The sequence below is a fragment of the Symphalangus syndactylus genome, chromosome 18 (genome assembly GCF_028878055.3).
Source record: "Symphalangus syndactylus isolate Jambi chromosome 18, NHGRI_mSymSyn1-v2.1_pri, whole genome shotgun sequence".
NCBI lineage: Eukaryota > Metazoa > Chordata > Mammalia > Primates > Hylobatidae > Symphalangus > Symphalangus syndactylus.
Window position 1 is genome coordinate 91925110 of NC_072440.2, and position 20764 is coordinate 91945873.

The window sequence follows — 20764 nt, forward strand, 5'->3', positions numbered from 1 at the left end:
AAATCTAAAGAGAAGCCAGTTATAATCAGAAGTGCTTAATGAGCATGGCAGATTGCAAAGCATATGTGAAGGCACAGAAGCAAGAAACTGCTCACTGTGCATAGGGAATCATGAGCTGGAGAGGAGATAGGGACATAGGCAGATCACTAAAGGGTGGGGCTTTAAAGTGTGTCTTGCAGAGCACCAAGCCTGTAAGAGATTCTCCATGAAGAAACGCCTTCTAGGGTCAAATTTGGTTGGGACACATTGCATATTATGTCCCTCACTTTGATATTTACAATGCATATTTTGATTTTAAAGGCACTAATAAGTCTGGCAGAAAATAAACCTTTTGTCAAATAGAGATAATACCTCATAGGTAATTTGTGGAGCTCAGTTCAAAATGAAAATGAGGGGCCCTTTTGTCAAAAACCACTAAGACTTTCTAGATGGTGACATCAGAGCATTAAACCAATCGTACGCACCCCCCAGGCCTTGTGCAACTGCACAGGTCACGTGCCTGTGCTGAAGCTGGCCTTGTTCTTGGGGATATCTGGAACATTAAATGAGACAATGTATGGAAAGTGCTTTGGTGCTTGCATGTTGTAAGTACCAAACAAATACCTATAGCTTACACATGGCTTTTAGTAGGACTCTTCGTTGTAACAGAAACTCACTTCATCTAGCTTAAGCAAAGAAGCAGAATTTACCATAAGGATCCAGGAATGCGGCTCAGACTCCAAGGGTAAAGGCAGCCAGCCAGGCACAGAAACATGTGAAAGAGAGACATTGTCAGCACTCTCCTTTTCTCTCTCAACTCCACTCTTCTCTACAGGTTCCCTGTCTTACAGGATGGAACGAGTCTGCCCAAGAGATCCCAGGTCCAAGAGACTTTGGAGGGTTGGGATCTCTTAGTCCCAGTTCCATATTCTAACGGAGGGCCTGTGATGGATTTATCTAGTTTCACCCACACTAAGCAACTGTATATAAAGACCCTTCTGCTATTATCAGCTCAGTGGAGGGGAAAGGAGAAGGAAGGCAAAATGTGTACACCACAGTATCTCCTATTCTTACTTGATCTTGAGACATTTCTTAAAGGAACATCTATTAACACTGAACACAGCACACTAGGGAAATGCTGTCGTGGGTGATGGGGAGCAATGAGATGGTTGAAGCAGAGGCCTGAGCGCCAGGAATTGGATTTGCATTTTAGATAGCAGTGAGCAGAACTGATTGGAGGGAGTGAGACTGGAGACAGGAAAGCTGATTAAGAGCCAGCTACAGAAATCCAGACCTGGGAAGCAAGGCTAGTATTAGTGAGGAGGCAGAGGAAGACTGTCTCCAGAATTACTTGGGAAGTAAAAATCTTCGAGGCTTGGTAAGTTATTTATATTTGGAGTGGGGGTAAGAGGAAGAGACAAGGATGGTTCTCAGAGGTGTAATTTGGGGAATGAATAGGTGGTGACACTGCCAATTACAGAGACAGTACAAGAGTGGGGGGTAGGGGATGGGTGTGACTTCAGTTTTTAACATGCTTGGTGACAAGAAGAATATTCAAATGAAAATATCTAGAAGCCTGAAATATGAGCCTAAGGTAGGGGCCTGGGATGGATTTCAATGTCAGACATTTTTCGGTAATAGTTAAAAACCGAAGAGCCCATGTATTCAACAGGCACTTGGGGGCACAGTGTGAAACAAAACACAAGGTCCTTGCCCTCGTGGAGCTCACAGTCGCCTAGGGAAGACATATATTAAGCAAACTATACGGGAGGCCCTGAATGTTTACGAAGTGCAGCATGTCAGAAGAGCCAGGAGCTGTGTAAACCATCAAGAACAACTCGGACACGGTGCCTGTTACAGCTGTGTGACCTGGAGCCGGTTAGGTTAGAATCCTGGAATCACCACTGCTTTGCACGGAGGTCCAGGACAGCAAAGCAGATTTGGAGTTTCCAACTAGCCTGTAAACCGGGAAGGAGAGAGCGCTTAGTACGCGAGAAAAAGAAACAGCCAACGAGTGAGAATCACTGGCCCAGCTGGAGAACGCTCTGAGTTTCTTTTGTGTGCACTGGGACCAAGCACTGGAGGCCGACAATTTGCTGAGAGCTGGCTCCACCTGCCTGGGGTGCAACCACGAGAAGAGTGATAGCCCTCTCTCAGGGTACAATCTTCCACCCCCAGATGCATCTCCCTCGTCTGGTTGTGGGGAGGTACAGGGTGAAAGCTAAAGGCCTGAATTAACGTCCGGCTCTTGTGGGCGCCAGCACTCCGGAAGCGAAATGCCAGGAGTACCCCAAGGTGGGCGGCGCGGGCGCAGACACCCGCACACCCAGTTGGGGGAAAACAATGAGCAACCGCGTAGGAAGCCGAGGGTGAGAAGATTCAGAAGTCGAGGCCCCACACGGGAAGACAGTCAAACACAGGGTTTGGCAACAGCACGCCTGCGCTGTCCGATCCCGGCGCGCGCTCCCCGCGCCGCGGCAGAGCCCAAGAGGGAAGCGCGAGCCCGCAAGGTGAGGACGGGGGAGGGCACGCCGGAGAGGCGGCCGAACACGTGAGAGCGCGGAGAACGTGCGCAAGCGCAGGGCGCTCCCGGCTCGCGCGGCGGGAGCGCGGGGGCAGGGACGCAAGGCATTGAAAGGAGCCGCGCCTCGGTGAGCGCTCCCCCTCCCCTTTCTCCCGGGGTGCATTGCGCGCGCCCGGTAGGCGGGGGGGAGGGGAGGGGAGGCGGCGGTGGCAGCCATGTTGTTGTGAGTCTCTGTGTCTCACCCTCGGTACTTCGGTGGTTCGGAGGAGGAGGGGGAGGAGAAGGAGGAGGTGGGGTGGGGGGGGAGGGTGGTAGGTGGAGAAAGAAGACATTGCCGCCACCGAAGGCGCAGGAGGGGGAGGACCGCCAAGAGCGACGCCGCCGTGTGCCCAACGGTCGGTGTCCCCGGCTGAGGCAGCGCGGCCGCAGCAGCCCTGTAAGTCAGTCCGCGTTCGCTCTTTCTCCGGTTCTTTGGCGCCGCCGGGGATGGCTCCCCAGGCTTTGTGTGGCGGCCTCGGCTGGAGCCGATCGCCAGCGGGAGGGCGGACAGGGCCTGCTGAGTGCCCGGGCCGGTGCGGCCTGGGGCCCGCTCGCACAATGCAGGGGGAGGGGTGCCGGAAGGGGGTGTGCGCGCGCGGGGGAGGGGGCGCCGCGCCGGCCGCTTTCCCGCTTCCTTCCCTCCGCGGGGCCGCCTCCTCGGGGGCCTGGGGCGCCGACCCGGTTCACCCTCCGATTCGGCGCGCTGGAGGTTAGAGACCGAGCTGTCGGCCCTAGGGTTCGGAAAGTGGGGGAGAGGCCGGGCGGCCCCAGAGAAGCATGCGGATTGCAAGTGGGTGAAGAGGAAGGAGTGGGTTTATGAAAACAAGTGTGGGCATTTTCAAAGGCCCGAGTGTGTCCGGGAAAAGCTTGCCGTGCTCGTGCACAGATGTGGGTATGAAGCAGTGACTTGGATTCGCCTTGTTTAGGTTATAGGAACGGATCTCAGTATTCAGAAAAATATGTAAATTAAAACCAAAGACAAGATTAGCGGCTTCTACTATTTGAGCAGTAGTTTTGTATCTGAATTGGGTCAGATTTTGGGGAAAATGTTTGAAGTTTTATGCCCAAACACGTGTAAAAGTAAGTGTTGTTTCTGCGAACACAGCTAGAGAAAACCTACTTATCTTAGCTTTTTATTCTAACATACGTAAACTTTTGAAGAGAGGAATGTATTGCCAACGTATTAGGTGCAATAAGACATCATGTTAGGACTTAGTACTTGGAGATTTTTACTTGTTGAGAAAACGGGGCAGATGTTTTGGTGAAGGAAAACATGAGAAAAATGCTTATAAATGCTTAAAAGAAATGTAATACCTGTAAAGGTACTGTATGTCAAGAAAACAATATTAATAAAGGGAGTTACCGAAGGATTTTAAAAGCTTGTTTAATTGTTAGATTTCGTGTTTAATAGGTGACTCTTCACCATGTGACCTGGAGTATTGGAAGATGACTTAAGGAATCCTGAAAAAAAAAAAAAAAAGAATATTTTCAACTTGTTTCTATTCTTAGCTTCCTTTTAAACAATGATTTACTTCATTTGCTCAATCATCATGAATAAATGATGGCATTTTCCGTGCTGCAAGAATTTCTTTAAAATTCCGATTTTTGGTGAAATTGCGTTGTGTAGAATTTTCTTGGTGTCCATGAGGGCAGTTTTTGTATGCAGAAAAGGTTTACGATAATCTTCAAAATAAAATTTTATTTCAGAAACCTGGTTCTTGAGGATTTAAGTCCAGTTTTTTAATTCTGTTTACAGGTCTAGCTATTTTGAGTTATAATTGCCAGTAACAAACTTAAGCATCTTCCAACAATTTAAGCTGTGTTTAACACATGCTTTCCTTAATTTGAGTCCAAAGTTCTCTTAGGTGTTTCAGTATTTAGCAAGATTTAAACTTCTTAAAAGAGCCTAAATTAATTACTGACATTTAATTTGCTCTTACAAAGCTGTCACTTTAGAATAAATTCTCAGGCATTACAAATACTGTATATAAATTACCAAATAATACTTGGATTTTGTTTCTCTTAAGCATTCCATACTTGTTTATGAATCTTTTTTTCTTTTTTGAGACAGGGTCTGGTTCTGTCGCCCAGACTGGAGTGCAGGTGGTGAGATCTTGGCTCACTGCAGCCTCCGCGTCCCGGGCTGCAACTGTTCTTCCACCTGAGCCTTCCAAGTAACCGTAGCTGGGGCTACAGGCGCACACCACCACGCCCGGCTAATTTTTGCATTTTTTGTAGAGATGGGGTCTCACTGTGTTGCCTAGGCTAAACTCCGATCTCAAGTGATCCTCCAGCCTCGGCCTCCCAGAGTGCCAGGATTACAGGCGTGAGCCACCGCACCCAGCTTGTTTATAAACCTTTCTGGTGTTGAAAGATAATTTGCCTTCCTGAGTAGGTACTTATCTTAGTTAACAAAAGTAATTCTGACCAGAGATTTGGGCCAGGTGTGAAATCCACAGCCAATTTTCTCAGTGACCAAGCTGTCTCCTTTTTATAGACCCTAACATGATCTGCATAATTTTAAGTGGAGGTTGATTCCTGTCTCCTAAACTCAAGTTGTACATACGTCTTAAATACCTTGTTGGGTTTCCAGGATATGGAAATACTTTGTATTTTTTCATATTCTTAAAATTTACAGATATTTAAAATATCCGAATATTTGAGTCTCACATGGCTTTGTCTACATGGCTGCAATCACAGCTTGAGACCATTTTACTAACAGATGTGATTAAGATAAAAATTACACTTATAGCCAGGTAAATTGGTTCGTGGCATATTAAGTAGATTTCTTGCTTTTTTTCTTTATTATTATTATTTTTTTTAATATAGGCGAGGTTTTGCTATGTTGCCCAGGCTGGTCTCAAACTCCTGGGCTCAAGCAGTTCTCCCGCCTTGGCCTCCCAAAATGTTGGTATTACAAGCATGAGTTCCGGTGCCAGACCCTTGCTGTTTTTAGGAAATGCATTAAAATAGTCTGACTTGTTCCTTTTGTCCTGCCTCCTCACTTCGCTTTGATGAGTTTGTAAGAGGGAACGCTGATGAAATATGGCTGAGCCCCTTCCTCTCTTTCTCTCTGGGAGTCTTCTCCCTGCAGAAAGCACTTAATTTGCCCTGCTTTTTCATGAGACTACCAAAGTTAGACTCCCCATTTCCAGAGGACAGTAGTTGTCCAGTGCTACTTGTGACTGGGTTAGAATAATTATGGAGTGTGTTGTTAGGAAGCCCACTTGGCCTAGGTCTGAATTATGCCTCCACTGTGGCTTTATCAGTAGTAAAGGAAATCTTTGGATTAACACAAGTCCAACTACTGTCTTTCAGTCAGTTCGAAATTCTGTTGTGGAAAAAGGTTTCCTCAAACCCTATCATTTAGGAGCTAATATTTTAATAGTGATTTTTATATTTGGCAATATATATAGACAGGAGACAGTTTTTATTTAAAACTTAATTGCTTTTGTAGTTGAAAAAGTGGAAGTTTTCTGTTTTCAAGCTTTTCCAGTGAGTGAAACGCTGTATAGAATTATTAGGTAGGTGCATGATGAATGCTTTTTCTTTGAGTTTCATGTAGCATTATGTTTAGAGACATGTTAGTGTTTTTTTTTTGTTTCGTGTAGCATTATGTTTAGAGACATGTTAGTGTTTTTTTTTGTTTCGTGTAGCATTATGTTTAGAGACATGTTAGTGTTTTTTTTTTCTTAGTGACTTTTTCTTCAAATAACTCGAGAGTTATCTTTTTAAATGAAAAATCAAGACATGCCTAATTAAACAAAAGTATTAAAAGTTTTATTTGACCTTTGGCTGGTTCCTTTTTATATTCTTAAGTGCTTTAAAGAATTTTTAAACAGATTGTTTATTTAAGCATGTTGGCAAAAGCATAGTTGCATTAGTAAGCTCCATTCTGCAAGTTTAGCTACTGGATCCCAACCATTTTCAGGTTGCGTATTGCATATTGTTGATTTTCACATCTTACTCTCTCACTGTTCTTGTGGAGTAATAAAAGATTTTAGAATAGAGTACTGGGAAATATCCAAATGTACACACCTTGTATGCATATCACTGTAGCTGGCAAGTGCAAAAAAAGAAGTAGCATGAAGTATAAAAGGAGAAGGGAGGTGTAATTGAAGTGTTAGATGGTTTGATTGACTGCAAATGGGACAGGAAAAAAAAGGTAGTCATCACCTATTTGGAGCTAAATATGTTGGGACCACAGTAGCCCCCTAAAATGTTTCCTGGAAGGGACTTGGTACAATTGGCTATGAAACTGTACTCAAAACCACCTAGTCAATACTGCCCAGGGAAATGGAACCTGTAGCTGGCTGCCAACACACATAAAATGTGGTCATGGTGGGGCGGTAGGAAAGGATTATTTACTTTTTTTTAGTTCTGGGGAAAAATACACTAATGGAGGGAACCTGGTTTGAGGACAGCTCTTTGATCTATTTTATTGTAGTAGCCATCTTATGACAAAAGTAAGAAGTTCTGGATCTCAAAGTGGTGATCCCTGACTTTAGGCAGTTTCTGAAAAACTTAAGATCAGTGAGAGAAAGATGCAATTGGTCTTATTCATTCAGACATGAAAGAAGGCAAATGAGTGTTAGAGGGAGAGTGCCCCTAAGTATAGGTCTTTATTAGGCAGTCAAATGAAGCAAACTGTAGGAAGAAAAAAATGTGGATTGTGTCGTATGATTTTATAAATACCAAAAATGTATACAGATTGGAACTACTTGTATCTTCCATTTTCTTGACCATGTCATTTTTAAGTTAGTTTATTAAGAACATCTCCATAGTAGCTTATCGGTAGTTTTAGCATGATTACATGCAAAAACATTCAGTTATCTGTGATAAAACTTGAATCTTTAAAACCAATTCAACATGAACAGAATTATGTTTTGAAGTTGAGAGGATAATGGCTCCAGGTTTTGCCTATAGGTGTTTTCTTGGACCACCTTTCAATGGAAGTGTAATTTATTACTTTTTTTCCAAAGGAGAGTCTTAGGTGCCCTCGTCTTAATATCTAAATTATGTGCATGCTACACTAGCAAGAATAGGAGTGCTCTACGCTCTTGCGAAAGGTAAATTGTTTGCCAGTTCTTTCAGAATCATGGTTGAGAAAATATTCATGGAGTATGGACATTCAGTCCATTTGTAGTCTGAATATTAAAATTGTGTCTTTTCATCAAGCTAAAATACCTGCACAAGTTTTTTGGAGACAGAGTTTCGCTCTTGTTGCCCAGGCTGGAGTACAATGGCGTGATCTCGGCTCACTGCAACCTCCGCCTCCCAGGTTCAACCGATTCTCCTGCCTCAGCCTCCCAAGAAGCTGGGATTACAGGTGCCCACCACCACGCCTGGCTAATTTTTCTATTTTTGGAAGAGATGGGGTTTCACTGTGTTGGCCAGGCTGGTCTTGAACTCCTGACCTCAAGTGATCCACCCGCCTCATCCTCCCAAAGTGCTGGGATTACAGGTGTGAGCCACTGCCTGGCCTCACACATTTTTTTTTGAGCATTGCAGACGTATCATGTGCCACACTGTCCTTAGATGTTGGTGATACGGTGATATGTGGTCCTTGTTTTTAAGGCCTTTATAGGAAAGTGGGGAGAAGATTAAACTTGTGATTACAGTGCAGCATGCTAGCCTGCCACTGAGGTGGTATTATAAAAGTGCTGTGGTGTGGGCACGTGGCCCATGCCTGTAATCTCAACACTTTGGGAGACTGAGGCGGGACGATGACTTGAGTCCAGGAATTCAAGACCAGCCTGGCCAGCATAGGGAGACCTTGTCTCTACAAAAAATTAAAAAATTAGTCTGGCATGGTGGCACACACTTATAGTCCAAGCTATTTGGGAGGCTGAGGTGGGAAGGTCACTTGAATCCAGGAGATTGAGGCTGCAGTGAGTTGTGATCGTGCCACAGCACCCAGCCGTGGAATCTTAAAATATTATAGAAGTTAATTTAGTCCCTAGATGGGTGAGGTGGCATTCAACCAGAGGGATTAATAGCTGTAGTAATCCTGATATGGGAGAATGACAGAGTTTAAGGTACAGTTATAGGGAGGAGGATGACAAAAGAGAGATAGGTAGAAGCCCACCAGATTGAAGTCTTTTATCTAATATGGATAGTCCAGGATTATAATTTAGGAAGATTTAGACAATCATGGTGTCCTTGAAAGCCTTAGAGAATTACTATGTAGTTAGTTTTCCTGGATTATATTAGGAGTTAGGTATTTGACTTTTCCTTGAGGAACTGACTATAAGAAAGACTATGAGGCTGGGCGCCTAACACTTTGGGAGGCCGTAGCAGGTCGATTGCTTGAGCTCAGGCATTTGAGACCAGCCTGGGCAACGTGGTGAAACCCCATCTCTACAAGAAATGCAAAAATTAGCTGGGCATGGTGGCTCGCGTCTGTAGTCCCAGCTACTTGGGAGGCTGAGGCGTGAGGATCTCTTGATCCCAAGAGGCAGAGATTGCAGTGAGCCAAGATCGAGCCACTGCACTGCAGCATGGGCAACAGAGTGAGGCCCTGTCTCAAAAAATAAAATAAAGTAAAATAATACTATGAAACTTTATATCTGTTAACGGTAATGTTGAAGATATTTTCTGTTACAACTCTGTTGCCTCAATAATGCTCCATCTAAGAAATTGCCTTTTTTTTTTTTTTTTGATACTGGGGTGAGGGCGGGTGTCTCACTCTGTTGCCCAGGCTGGAGTGCAGTGGTGCAGTCACTGCTCACTGCAGCCTCAACTGCCCAGTCTCAAGCAGTTCTCTGACTTCTGCCTCCTGAGGAGCTGGCATTACAGGCACACATCATACCCAACTAGTTATTTTTTTATTATTTGTAGAGGTGAGGTCTCACTATGTTGCCTTGGCTAGTCTCGAATTTGTTGCCCCAGGTGGTCTCGAATTCCTGGACTAAAGCAATCCTCCTGTCTTGGCCTCCTAAAGTGCTGGGATTACAGGTCCAAGCCACCATGCCCAACAGAAATTTCTTTTAAAGCTTAGTGTTAGGAATAAGGTTGCATCCAAGGGGTTGGTATGATTTCTTTCTCTGGATAATGAGAATCGTACATACCCACTGTTTGTACAATTACTAGCACAACTGGTTAGCATTAAACTTACTAGTTTATTTGCTATTTTACTTAATAAATTAGTTATTTTAGAAACTTTTTTTTTTTTAATTCGAGGCAGGGTCTCTGTCACCCAGGCTGGACTGCAGTGGTGTCACCCAGGCTGGAGTGCAATGGTGTGAACATGACCCACTGCAGCCTTGACCTCCCTGGCTTTAGTGATCCTCCCACCTCAGCCTCTTGAGTAGCTGGGACCACAGGCATGTACCAGTACACCCAGCTAATTTTTTTGTTTGTTTGTTATATTGTGTATTTCTTTAAGATAGTCTGCCGTCTTCCAAACATTTGCTTAAGTGAATAAAGTAAGTTTATTTAAATTATACTCAATATATATTTTTTTAAAACACAGTCTCTTTTAAAAATATATAATTTAGCTGGGCATAGTGTGGCACTACTGTAACCCTAGAGGTTGAGGCAGGAGGATTGCTTGAGCCCAGGTTTGGAGGCTATGAATGCACCACTGCACTCTAGCCTGGGTGACAGAGTAAGACCCTGTCTATAAATATATATATGATTTAATACTTAATCCTTGAAACTAACACAGATTTGGTTTCTCTCCATACATTTCTACCTAGATGTTTGGTGGTGTTTTTGATGTAATAACTTCCCTTTTTAAAACTTAAGTATCTAGGAAATTGGCTTGGTTATTTCATCTCACTTTAAAGTTAACCAATTCAAAGCTTGTTCTTGATTACTTGAGGAACTTTAAAAACCACAATTCATACTAATCACCTAAATGATTCCTTTTACTTCAAAGATTTATACAATTCATATATATTTCTTAGACTATTCATAAGTCATAATAAACTAAATATATTTTAAAACTTTTAACCATAAGTTAGGGTTTTCCTAGACAAAAATTAAATCTCTATCCTACCCAGTCTTATGAGAAAATTGAATATATTTCATACCTCACATTCATTTTTCTTTAAGTTGTCTTGGAAATGACTAGAAACACTACATAAAATGTATTTGTGTTAACATTTACAGAAAAGTTATGGTAATACTGGTTTAAGGTTAAACAGTTTTAATTGTAGAATTTCTTGGAGCCAGTAACAGAAGGAAGGAAAGATTGAACATGTACTCAGAGCTTGCAAAGGAGCAAGTGGGTGCTACTGAGCAGCATACCTGAAATGTATTGGACAAGGGACCACTTATTTCTGAGAACACTGAGTTGGTGAATAAGGAGCACACTTAGGAAAATTCCAAAGAAACTGCATTAAAGTCTGCTTCTTAAAATTGCTATTTTTCTCCAGTTGTCTCAGACCATGCATTCAGATTTCTTCCTTTAGTTCTCTGTTACAATTTAGTTAACAATTCTTTTTCTTTCTTTCTTTTTTTTTTTTTTTGAGACAGTCTCACTCTGTTGCCCAGGCTGGAGTGTAGTGGCGCAGTCTCCACTCACTGCAACCACCACCTCCTGGGTTTAAGCTAGTCTTCTGCCTCAGCCTCCCTAGTAGCTGGGATCGCAGGCACCTGCCACCACACCTGGCTAATTTTTGTATTTTAGTAGAGACGGCCTTTCACCGTATTGGCCACGCTGGTCTCGAGCTCATGACCGCAAGTGATCCACCTGTCTCGGCCTCCCAAAGTGCTGGGATTACAGGCGTGAGCAACCGTGCTAGGCCTTTACCGTGCTAGGCCTTTAGTTAACATTTCTTAAGTTGTTTTTCCTTGGTGAGGTATTAATTCTAATTGATAGCATGTAACAATTGAAAATTACTAAGATAGCCGTGTGAGACGAGTCTTCATTTGTTGGACTTTCAGCCTAGTACTAATAGGAACAAAAAGTAACACAATAACTTTTGTACTTTGATAGTTTCCAAACTGTAATGCAGTTAAGCTATATTTATATAGGACATTAAGAAATTTATTTTGCTAACCTCAGTAAGTCTTACAACATGGAGAAATACAAAGATAAAGCTAACACTACCTTCTCCTTTACCAAAGTTGAGTGAGATGTTTATTTTTTCATACTTCTCACAAACATACGTAGTCATACATTGCCTCCCTCCTTTTTTGAGCAAAAATTGGATCATATCATACACATTAGGCAACTTGGTATTTTTACTTAATATCATGGACATTTTACATATAACTTTAATTACTTGTAATTTTTGTACTGGCTCATTGTTTTAATTTTTTTCTGTTGCTGAGTTTGGCTTATTGTTTTAATTTTGTACCACCATATAAGTGGTGCTGCAGTAGATTATATAGTTAATTCATTTGTGTTGGTGCTGTTTAAGGTAAATTTCCAAAAGAGAAACTTCTGGGTCAAAATATTTTCTTTTTTTGTGGGGCAGGGGGCGGGGGGCAGTGTGGAGCGCAGGTAAGAGCTGTGGCCCCTGCTATGTTGCTGGTCTTGAACTCCTGGACTCAAGCAATCCTCCTGCCTTGGCCAACCAAAATGTTGGGATTATAGGTGTGAGCCACTGTGCCCAGTCCAAAGAATTTTATATTGATTTTTAAACAAATAAAAAGTTCAGTTTGATGTGTCATTAATACTCTAGGAAACACTTGCATTTCAATTTCATTTATTACCTCGCTTAATCTTTGCAACAGCCCTATGAGGGAGGCATTGTTTCCATTTGCAAATGGACAAATGAGATCGAGTTCATTTAGCTAGTTAGTGGCCAACCTAGAACTATATTCTAGGTCTTTTGATTCTGATTTCTATTACACCATGATGAGTGATACTAACAATTTTTTAGTTGGGAAACTTCTAGGGTGTTTGTGGATGTATTCCTTAGCCATATGGTGATGTATGAGTGTTTCAACCCTATCTGCACAGGGAAAGCATCACCCGGAGAGCCTAAAAAATACTAATAAAAATCCGCCTGTCTTGCCGCCCAGACTCATTCAAGCCAGCCTTGGGTAGGTGGGACCTGAGCAACTAGTTTATAAAATCCTCCTACCTGGACTCTGGTGTGTGTTGTAAGTGTTTAAGAACCAGTGATCTCAAAATTGGGGTGCTCCCATCCCTGAGGGGTACATGAAGAGTTTCCAAACTACATCTGTTAGTGCATTTAGTCTTTTGGGAATCAGTTATCAGGTCCTCACCATATATGCACTGAGAAAGGTAGAACTCTGATCCATCCCACATCTTACTGTTGTGTATTTTACCCAGGTAGTTAAACTTTGGCGTCAAAGAGTTAGCTTTCTTTTGTGATTAATCCTATCTTACATTGCTGTTGGAGTGAAACATAGCATTCTATAGAACTGGCATATTTTCACCTCCATTGGTATTTTCTGAATTCATATCAACAATAGTCTTGGATGACAGGAGTAATGACAGATTTTTTTTTAAACCAGTTCACTTGTTCCTTCCCTAAGCTGTTAAAGAATACATTACAAAGCAAAGGACAATACTAAAATACTTTGAAAGCTAGAAATATATAAATCATGTTTATCACAGTGTACTGTCAAATATATTGGCTTTAAATTAAATGTATAATTTAGTTGGCCCTGTTTTTTTTTTTTTTTTTTTTTACATTGAGGAATTTATCCAGAGTAGGATAGAACTAATCCAGATGAAATGACATTTATAAATACTTATCCTGTGTTTTTCTTTTATTTATTATTTTTTGAGATGGAGTTTCACTCATTGCCCAGGCTGGAGTACAGTGGCACAATCTCGGCTCACTGTAACCTCCACCTTTCAGGTTCAAGTGATTCTCCTGCTTCAGCCTCCCGAGAGGCTGGGATTACAGGCGTGTGCCCCCACACTTGGCTAAGTTTTATATTTTTAGTAGAGACAGGGTTTCACCATGTCTGCTAGGCTGGTCTTGAACTCCTGACCTCAGGTGGTCCACCTGCCTCAGCCTCCCAAAGTGCTGGGCTTACAGGCATGAGCCAGCATGCCTGGCCTGCTTTTCTTTTTTCTTTTAAATCAGATGGTGAGAGAATATTTACATCTACAAACTAGGCTTTGCTTTTTAAAAACCTGGTGTATTAAAAGTAAGGCTAAAGATATTTACTATAGTAGGCATTGAGTGTACACATACATTCTTTTATATTGCTTCTAAAATGGTTGGAAGCTTACAAACAAGACTAAAATGAAAATATTTTTCTTTTAAGTGATGCTTAGTTTAGATGTTTTATTGTACTTTTTTTTTTTCTCTCTTGAGATGGGTTAACCCTGGTCATTTTCCCACTCCTGGTCTCAAGTGATTCTTGCCACCTCAATCTCACAAGTAGCTGAGATTACAGATATGTACCACCTTGCATGCAGAATTACGTAACTGTAATTTGCAAGTCATGATACAAATTCTGCATGTAAGTATATTTAATTTAGGAAAAATCTAGTCTTGCTCAGACATTGTAGTAAACATTTTTTTGAAATAAGCTATAGAAATAACTTATTTTTTAGTGCTTAGACATGGCATATTATTAACTAATTTATTAAATATTTGGGTCCTACCATATATAAAGCCATTGATTTCCAAGTTAACATGACTATAAGAACTATATAAGTGTGTGATTTTATCATGTATATATTTTAAATATTTCTAAAGATATAACTAGTGTGTGGAAAACATTCTAGGAGATAAGAACTGTAAAATGCAATGTAAAAATCATGCATATCCTTTTTCTAGGTGTGACCACTATTAATGGTTAAGTGTGACTTATGCTTGCATCCTGTTTTTACAAAACTAGGATGATAGGAGCATAGATTGGTTTTCACTTTGCCTTTTCATGTAATAACCTGGAATATTTGTATTGTATCATTTCCCTTCCCTATTACTATATCCTTAGTATTCGTTTGACTTCCCTCATAACTAGTAACATTTCATGGAACACTTGTATAAGCAGAACAGTTGACGAGATTGTGTGGGATTTTTTTCTTTCCTAGTTCTGATTTAGAGAAGTTTTAAAATTTAGTGGGCAAGATATATTAGTAATACTGCAACATACCAATTAAATTCTGTGGGAATTAAGAGAAAGATTGTTTGGGGTCAGCTTTAGGGAAAGCTGCATTTGAGCCAAACTTCGAGGAATTTGTGGGATTTGCGCATGAAGGGATAAATGGTAAATGATTGTCCAGGTGTTTTTTTTGTTTTGTTTTTTGAGACAGAGTCTTGCTCTGTCGCCCAGGCTGGAGTGCAGTGGCGCAGTCTCGGCTCACTGCAACCTCCGCCTCCTGGGTTCGAGTGATTCTCTTTCCTCAGCCTCCTGAGTAGCTGAGATTACAGGCACACGCTGCCACACCTGGCTAATTTTTATGTTTGTAGTAGAGACAGGGTTTTACCATGTTGGCCAGGCTGGTGTTGAATTCCTGAGCTCGGGTGATCCACCTGCCTCGGCCTCCTAAAGTGCTGGGATCACAGGCGTGAGCCACCACGCCTTTTAGAGAGTAGTGTAATTGGCATTAGCTTGAGTGATAGCTTATGCTTGGTTGGTGTGGGAAAGAGCATGGACTTTTTGGAATTTTGATAGTATTATGTTCTCTACCATTTTAGTAGCTTTGTATATTAGGGTAGGGAAATTGTGGCCAATTTCCCTGTTTGCAAAGTAATGATGCAGTATTAACTTTGCTAGATTATAGTGAGAATTATATATAATGTGCCTGGTACAATCTGTGGCATAAAATGGGGTGCTCAATAAAATTTCTGTTATTCTCTTTGGGGGAAGGTTATCTGATTAAAAATTAGTCTCCAAAATTTGTACCCATTTGGAAATCAGTTTTTAGGAAAATTTTTCATACACTAGACAAAAGTATGGTTGAGGAAGTAATAAGCCAAATTAAGTTCATATGAAGGCTTGGACCCTAAGTGAATTAAAAACTGCAGTTTATAAATGTTTTAAAAATATTTTTGTCCAAATTGTGTAACTGACCTTCAAGGCCCAGCTTAAATACCACCTGCTTTATGTGGCTTTCTGTCAGACTGCTATGTGTATTTTATTAAACTTTATTTTTTTCTAACCACCTGGCCTTTTCATTTATTAAACTTTATTATGGAAGCTTTCAAACATGTAGAGAATAGTAAGTATTGTGAACCCTTGATAGCTACCATCCTTGTTCAACATTGTGTGAAATCTTATTTATACCCATATTTTACTTTTTGAAGGAGTATTTCAAAGTAAATCCCAAACAATATGCCATTTCAAGCATAAATGCTCTTACTGATGAGGACTTACAAAAAACAAACCCAGTCCTCTTGCTAGTATCATAACTAATAGAATTCCTTACTGTTATCTAATACTCATTCTATATTTGAGTTTCCCTGATTTTTCTCAAAAAAGTATAGTTGGTTTGTGAGAAGTAGGATTGAAACAAGGCTTACACAGTTTTTTTTTTTTGACATTTAGGCCTATACCACAGTCTATGTAATCTGCTTCCCCCCTTCAAAATTTTATGTCATAAATATGTGTTTAGATCAGTAGTTTTATTATAATATTAGACAGATTGAAACTTGGTGTTTTTTTGAAGACAATTCTTCATATGTAGTGGTACTGTTTCATATTACGAGTCATATAATGTCTTACTCCACTATTAGGATGATGTCACATTTTAAATCACAGAAAATAATTTAGGAATACTAGGCCAGGTGTGGTGACTTATGCCTGTAATCCCAGCACTTTGGGAGGCCGAGGTGGAAGGATTACTTGAACTCACGAGTTCCAGATCAGCCTGGGCAACATAGTGAGACCCCGTCTGTACCCCCCCCACACACACACAGACAAATTAGCAACATAGTGAGACCCCGTCTGTACCCCCCCCAACACACACAAATTAGCCAGGCCTGGTGGCACCCGCGGTCCCAGTTACTCAGAAGGCGGAGTTGGGAGGTTCCCTTGAGCCTAGGAGGTCAAGGCTGCAGTGAACCCTGATTACGTCACTGTGCTCCATCTTGGGCAGCAGAGCAAGACCCTGTCTCTTTAAAAAAAAAAAAAAAAAATTATAATATATCTTTAACTTTAGAACCACTTTTTAGGCCAGGCACATTTGCTCATTCCTGTAATGCTAGCATTTTGGGAGGCCAAGGCAAGGTGCAGATCACTTGAGTTCAGGAGTTCAAGACCAGCCTGGGCAATATGGCAAAACCCTGTCTCTACAAAAAATACAAAAATTAGTTGGGCATAGTGGTATGCATTTGTAGTCCCAGCTCCTGAGGATACTGAGTAGAAGGATCACTAGCCCAGGAGGTCAAGGCTGTAGTAAGCCATAATCAATGCCACTGCACTCCAGCCTGGGCAATAGTGAGACCCTGACTCAAAAAAAAAAAAAAAAAAAAAAAAAAAAACACTTTTTGTGTTATGTAAACAGTTTTTTAAAGTTTGTCATCTTCATTTCCATCTAAATTATTTGACCTGCTTCTCTCAGACAATCCCTAAAGCATCAAAACCCAGCATAGATTGAGGCTGTTTAGTGTGTAGATCTTCTCTAAGTAGTATATTTTTCAAAATAAGTCAACTTTTCTTCAGCAGTATTTTGATTCTACAAATAAGTCAGTTGAGAGGATGCCTTATAAGAGGAGAGACTTTTGTAAGAACCCAAATATATGGTGTTTCCCCTTTCAGAGAATTTTAATGGAACAAAAATCTTATGTTTGAACATATATAGATTTGTCTAAATGATGGGGTTGGAATAAAACATTTAATTAAAAGATTTGAGCTTTGAGCTAATAGGGTCTTTGAAGGAGATTTTTGGCTTCTGTAAGTCTGTACGTTGACAACACTAATTTTTATGCCAAATTTCATTCAAAACATAAAACTTGGCTTTTCCATATTGTAATTGAGTCAGTAATACTATTCTTTGTTATAGAGTTTTTTTGCCTTGCTAGTAAAGCAAGCAGAGGTAACTCCCCCATGAAAGTATTTGGACAAACTAGAAAACAGACTGTTGATGTAGCTCTTGGTTGACCCACTAGCTAAGTGACTTGTTCATCGTCACTGAAAAACTGTATGATTCAATTTATGCCCTCAGAAAAATAAGAAATTACCAAGAGTTGGTTTGAGTAGTAGAAACTTTGTTAAATCTTTGAAGGCTAATGGTCTCCTATAAATACCTAAACCTGGATTTAGATTTACTTTTGTCATGTGAATGAGAAAAGGCATTGCCAAACAAAAAAAAAATTGTTGGCAGATTTGCAATTAAGTGATTTAATTTGCTGAGCAGAAGAAAGTATTCTTTGGGAATTCAGCACTTGTTTGTTTGCCGTAGATAGCACTGATGTTCAACGATTATGTTCATTAAAATCAGTCCATCTGGGTGCAGTGGCTCACACCTTTAATGCTAGCACTTTGAGGGGCTGAGGCAGGAGGATTGCTTGAGCCCAGGAGTTTGAGACCAGCCTAGGCAACATAGGGAGACCCCTGTCTCTACAAAAAATACAAAAATTAGCTGGGGGTGGTGGCATGTACCTTTAGTCCCAGATACTCCCAGAGACTGAGGCGAGAGGATGCAGAGAGCTATGATTGCACCACTGTACTCTAGCTTGGGTGATAGAGTGAGACCTTGTCTCAGAAAAAAACAAAACAGTCCAAGGAGGATGATTACGGAGAATATGTCCTAAGAAGCTTAAGTCACTCTGTGTATTGACTTATTTGTGACTCAACTAGGTTTTTATGTAATTTTGTTGTCTTTGTAATTGATGCAAAAGGAAGGTATCCAGGCTGTAGGTGACAGACTTGGAGAAGTAGTGCCCGTGTGAAGTTGCAATCATTAGTCATTTTGTGTTGGTAAATGTCTTCAGCAGTACAAAAAGTCTAAGCGAAAGCCTTGTTCATTGTCCTTATGTTAAAATAAGCATTGTATATTAATATACAAAGACATATAAATACTTAGTCACTATCCAGATACTGATTGATTTTATGATTGGAATTCACATTTCATAAAATATGGTTTTTTTCATTCATTAAATGTTGAACATTTACATAGCTAAGACAGTCACTAATCCCTTTGACCCCAGAGGTTAATTTCTACTATGGTGTTAATTTATAATTACAAGATTATAAAAGTGTCATTAGTACCATGTGGCAGTAGAGTGCTTTAATACCATTTATTGTATCTCCAAATGCTTTCCCCACCCTATTTTTAATGGTAGGCATATGGTAAGAAATTGAACCAGATATCCAGGAAGAAATAATATTTTTAATTTAAAAAATTTTTTTGAGACAGAGTCTTGCTTTGTCACCCAAGCTGGAGTGCAGTGGAGTGGACCATGGCTCACTGCAGTCTTGACCTCCCAGGCTCAAGCAGTCTTCCCACCTCAGCCTCCTGAGTAGCTGGGACTACAGGTGCATGTCACCATGCCTGGCTTATTTTTTTAAAAAAAGTTTTTTTTTTTTGTAGAAGCAGAGTGTATTTAAAAATATCTGAGACTGAGTAATTTAGAAAGAAAAGAGGTTGAATTGTCTCATGGTTGTACAGGCTGTACAGAAAGGATAATGGCTTCTACTTCTGGGGAGGCCTTGGGAAACTTAGAATCATGACAGAAGGTGAATGGAAAGCAGGCACCTCTTATGTGGCTGGAGCAGGAGGAAGAGAGAGGGGAAGGTGTTACATATTTTTAAACAACTAGATCTTAGAAAAACTATCACAAGAGTAGCACTGAGGGGATGGCAATAATCCATTCATGAGAACTCCACCCCCATGATCCAGTCACCTTCCACTAGGCCCCACCCCTAACACTGGGGTTTACATTTTGACATGAGATTTGGGTGGGGACACAGATCCAAACCATATCTCAGGGTCTCACTATGTTGCAAGGGCTGGTCTTGAACTCCTGGGCTCAAGTGATCTTTCTATATTGGCCTCCCAAAGTGCTGAGATTACAGGCATGAACCATCATGCCTCACCAAAACAAATACTTTTAATGATGTAAATGTCCTATATTAATGCATTTTCTTGCTTCTTTACACAAGCTATTTGTCAATTTTTTGGCTTTTGTTTTTTTGTTGTTGCTTTTTTTTTTTTTTGGAGACAGGGTCTTACTCTGACCATGGCTCACTGCACCCTCAACCTCCCGGGCTCAAGCGATCCTCTCATCTCAGCCTCCCGGGTAGCTGAGACCACAGGTGTGCACCATAATGCCCGGCTAATTTTTTAATTTGTTGTAGAGCTAGGTCTCCCTGTGTTGCCAAGGATGGTCTTGAATTCCTGGCCTCAAGCGATCCTCCCACCATAGCCTTATAATGTGTTAGGATTACAGGCATGAGCCACTGTGCTCAGTTGTTGACATTTTGGATTATACACTAGTAAATAGGAAAACTGTCACTGAGCTAAATCAAGTTGTTATTTGAGTGCTTCACCTATTTTTCCTCACATCATTAGTAATAATCTGCCTATTGAAAAATTAGCTAATATTGTTAAAGTTTAGAATGAGCAAAATAAGATACTGTCGTTTCTTTTGCTAGGAAACAGTCATAACCTCAAAAATGACTTTTTAATTCAAATATAAGATTATACTGGGTCTTGGCCAAAGAAAAGTTTCTGTCATATATTTTCTGTGTTGGTAAGTTCTCATTATTTATTAAAGAAAATAATATTGGAGATTTGAGCCTTAATAATGCAGACAAAAAAAATTGAAGATAGAATTTATACCCCAAGCAGTACATGGTGCCATACTCCTGAATACATTTTTTTTCAAATAAACAGTGAAATCGTTTATAACCAGTTGCTAGTAGGTCCTATTGCTTGTTAGAAAAGATCTTTCCTCCCTAAGATTTAATCATTCGGATAAAGTCACTAAATTTATGTCCAAATTCCAGCTTTTTTATTACCATCAGATGACACCAGCATTTGTAGCTGTTTAAGAGACAGCAGATTGACATACTTTAGAAATTTAGGAGTCCCACTTAGTAGCATATGGGCAACTGTCTCCCCATCCCTTCAACTTTATTATAGTCTATATGGTGAGTATTGCCTGAAGTTGGAAAAGTTATTTGTCTCCCATTGTCATGCCCAGTTTCTCCTTCATTCTCTTTCTCGTAATTGAAATAAACAGTAACACCCTAAACTGAAAAGCTGGGCTTAAGTCATGCTGATGGGGGTGGGGTTTTTTTTTTTTAAGTCTTTTTACTCTAACTACTCTGATTATTGAAAGATAATAAAATCACCTCCATTTAGATATGATCTGAAACCCGCATTCGTTT

The 20764-nt window shown here is 40.7% G+C and overlaps 1 protein-coding gene across 29 annotated transcripts in view; it reads left to right on the forward strand.

Annotated features, from left to right (window-relative positions):
* Positions 1 to 1200: 1200 nt before the first annotated feature.
* The window catches only part of PUM2 (pumilio RNA binding family member 2), a 104891-nt gene continuing 85327 nt past the window's right edge, over positions 1201 to 20764 (forward strand). For 5 of the 29 annotated variants that reach the window (XM_063622772.1, XM_063622779.1, XM_063622785.1 and 2 more), the window contains exon 1: positions 2685 to 2939. The gene's annotated coding sequence lies outside the window, so the exon portion shown is untranslated. Of the gene's footprint in view, positions 1358 to 2470; positions 2631 to 2657; positions 2940 to 3168; positions 3333 to 20764 lie in introns of those variants that run through there. The other 24 variants (XM_055254275.2, XM_055254279.2, XM_055254281.2 and 21 more) reach the window with 18 other exon arrangements.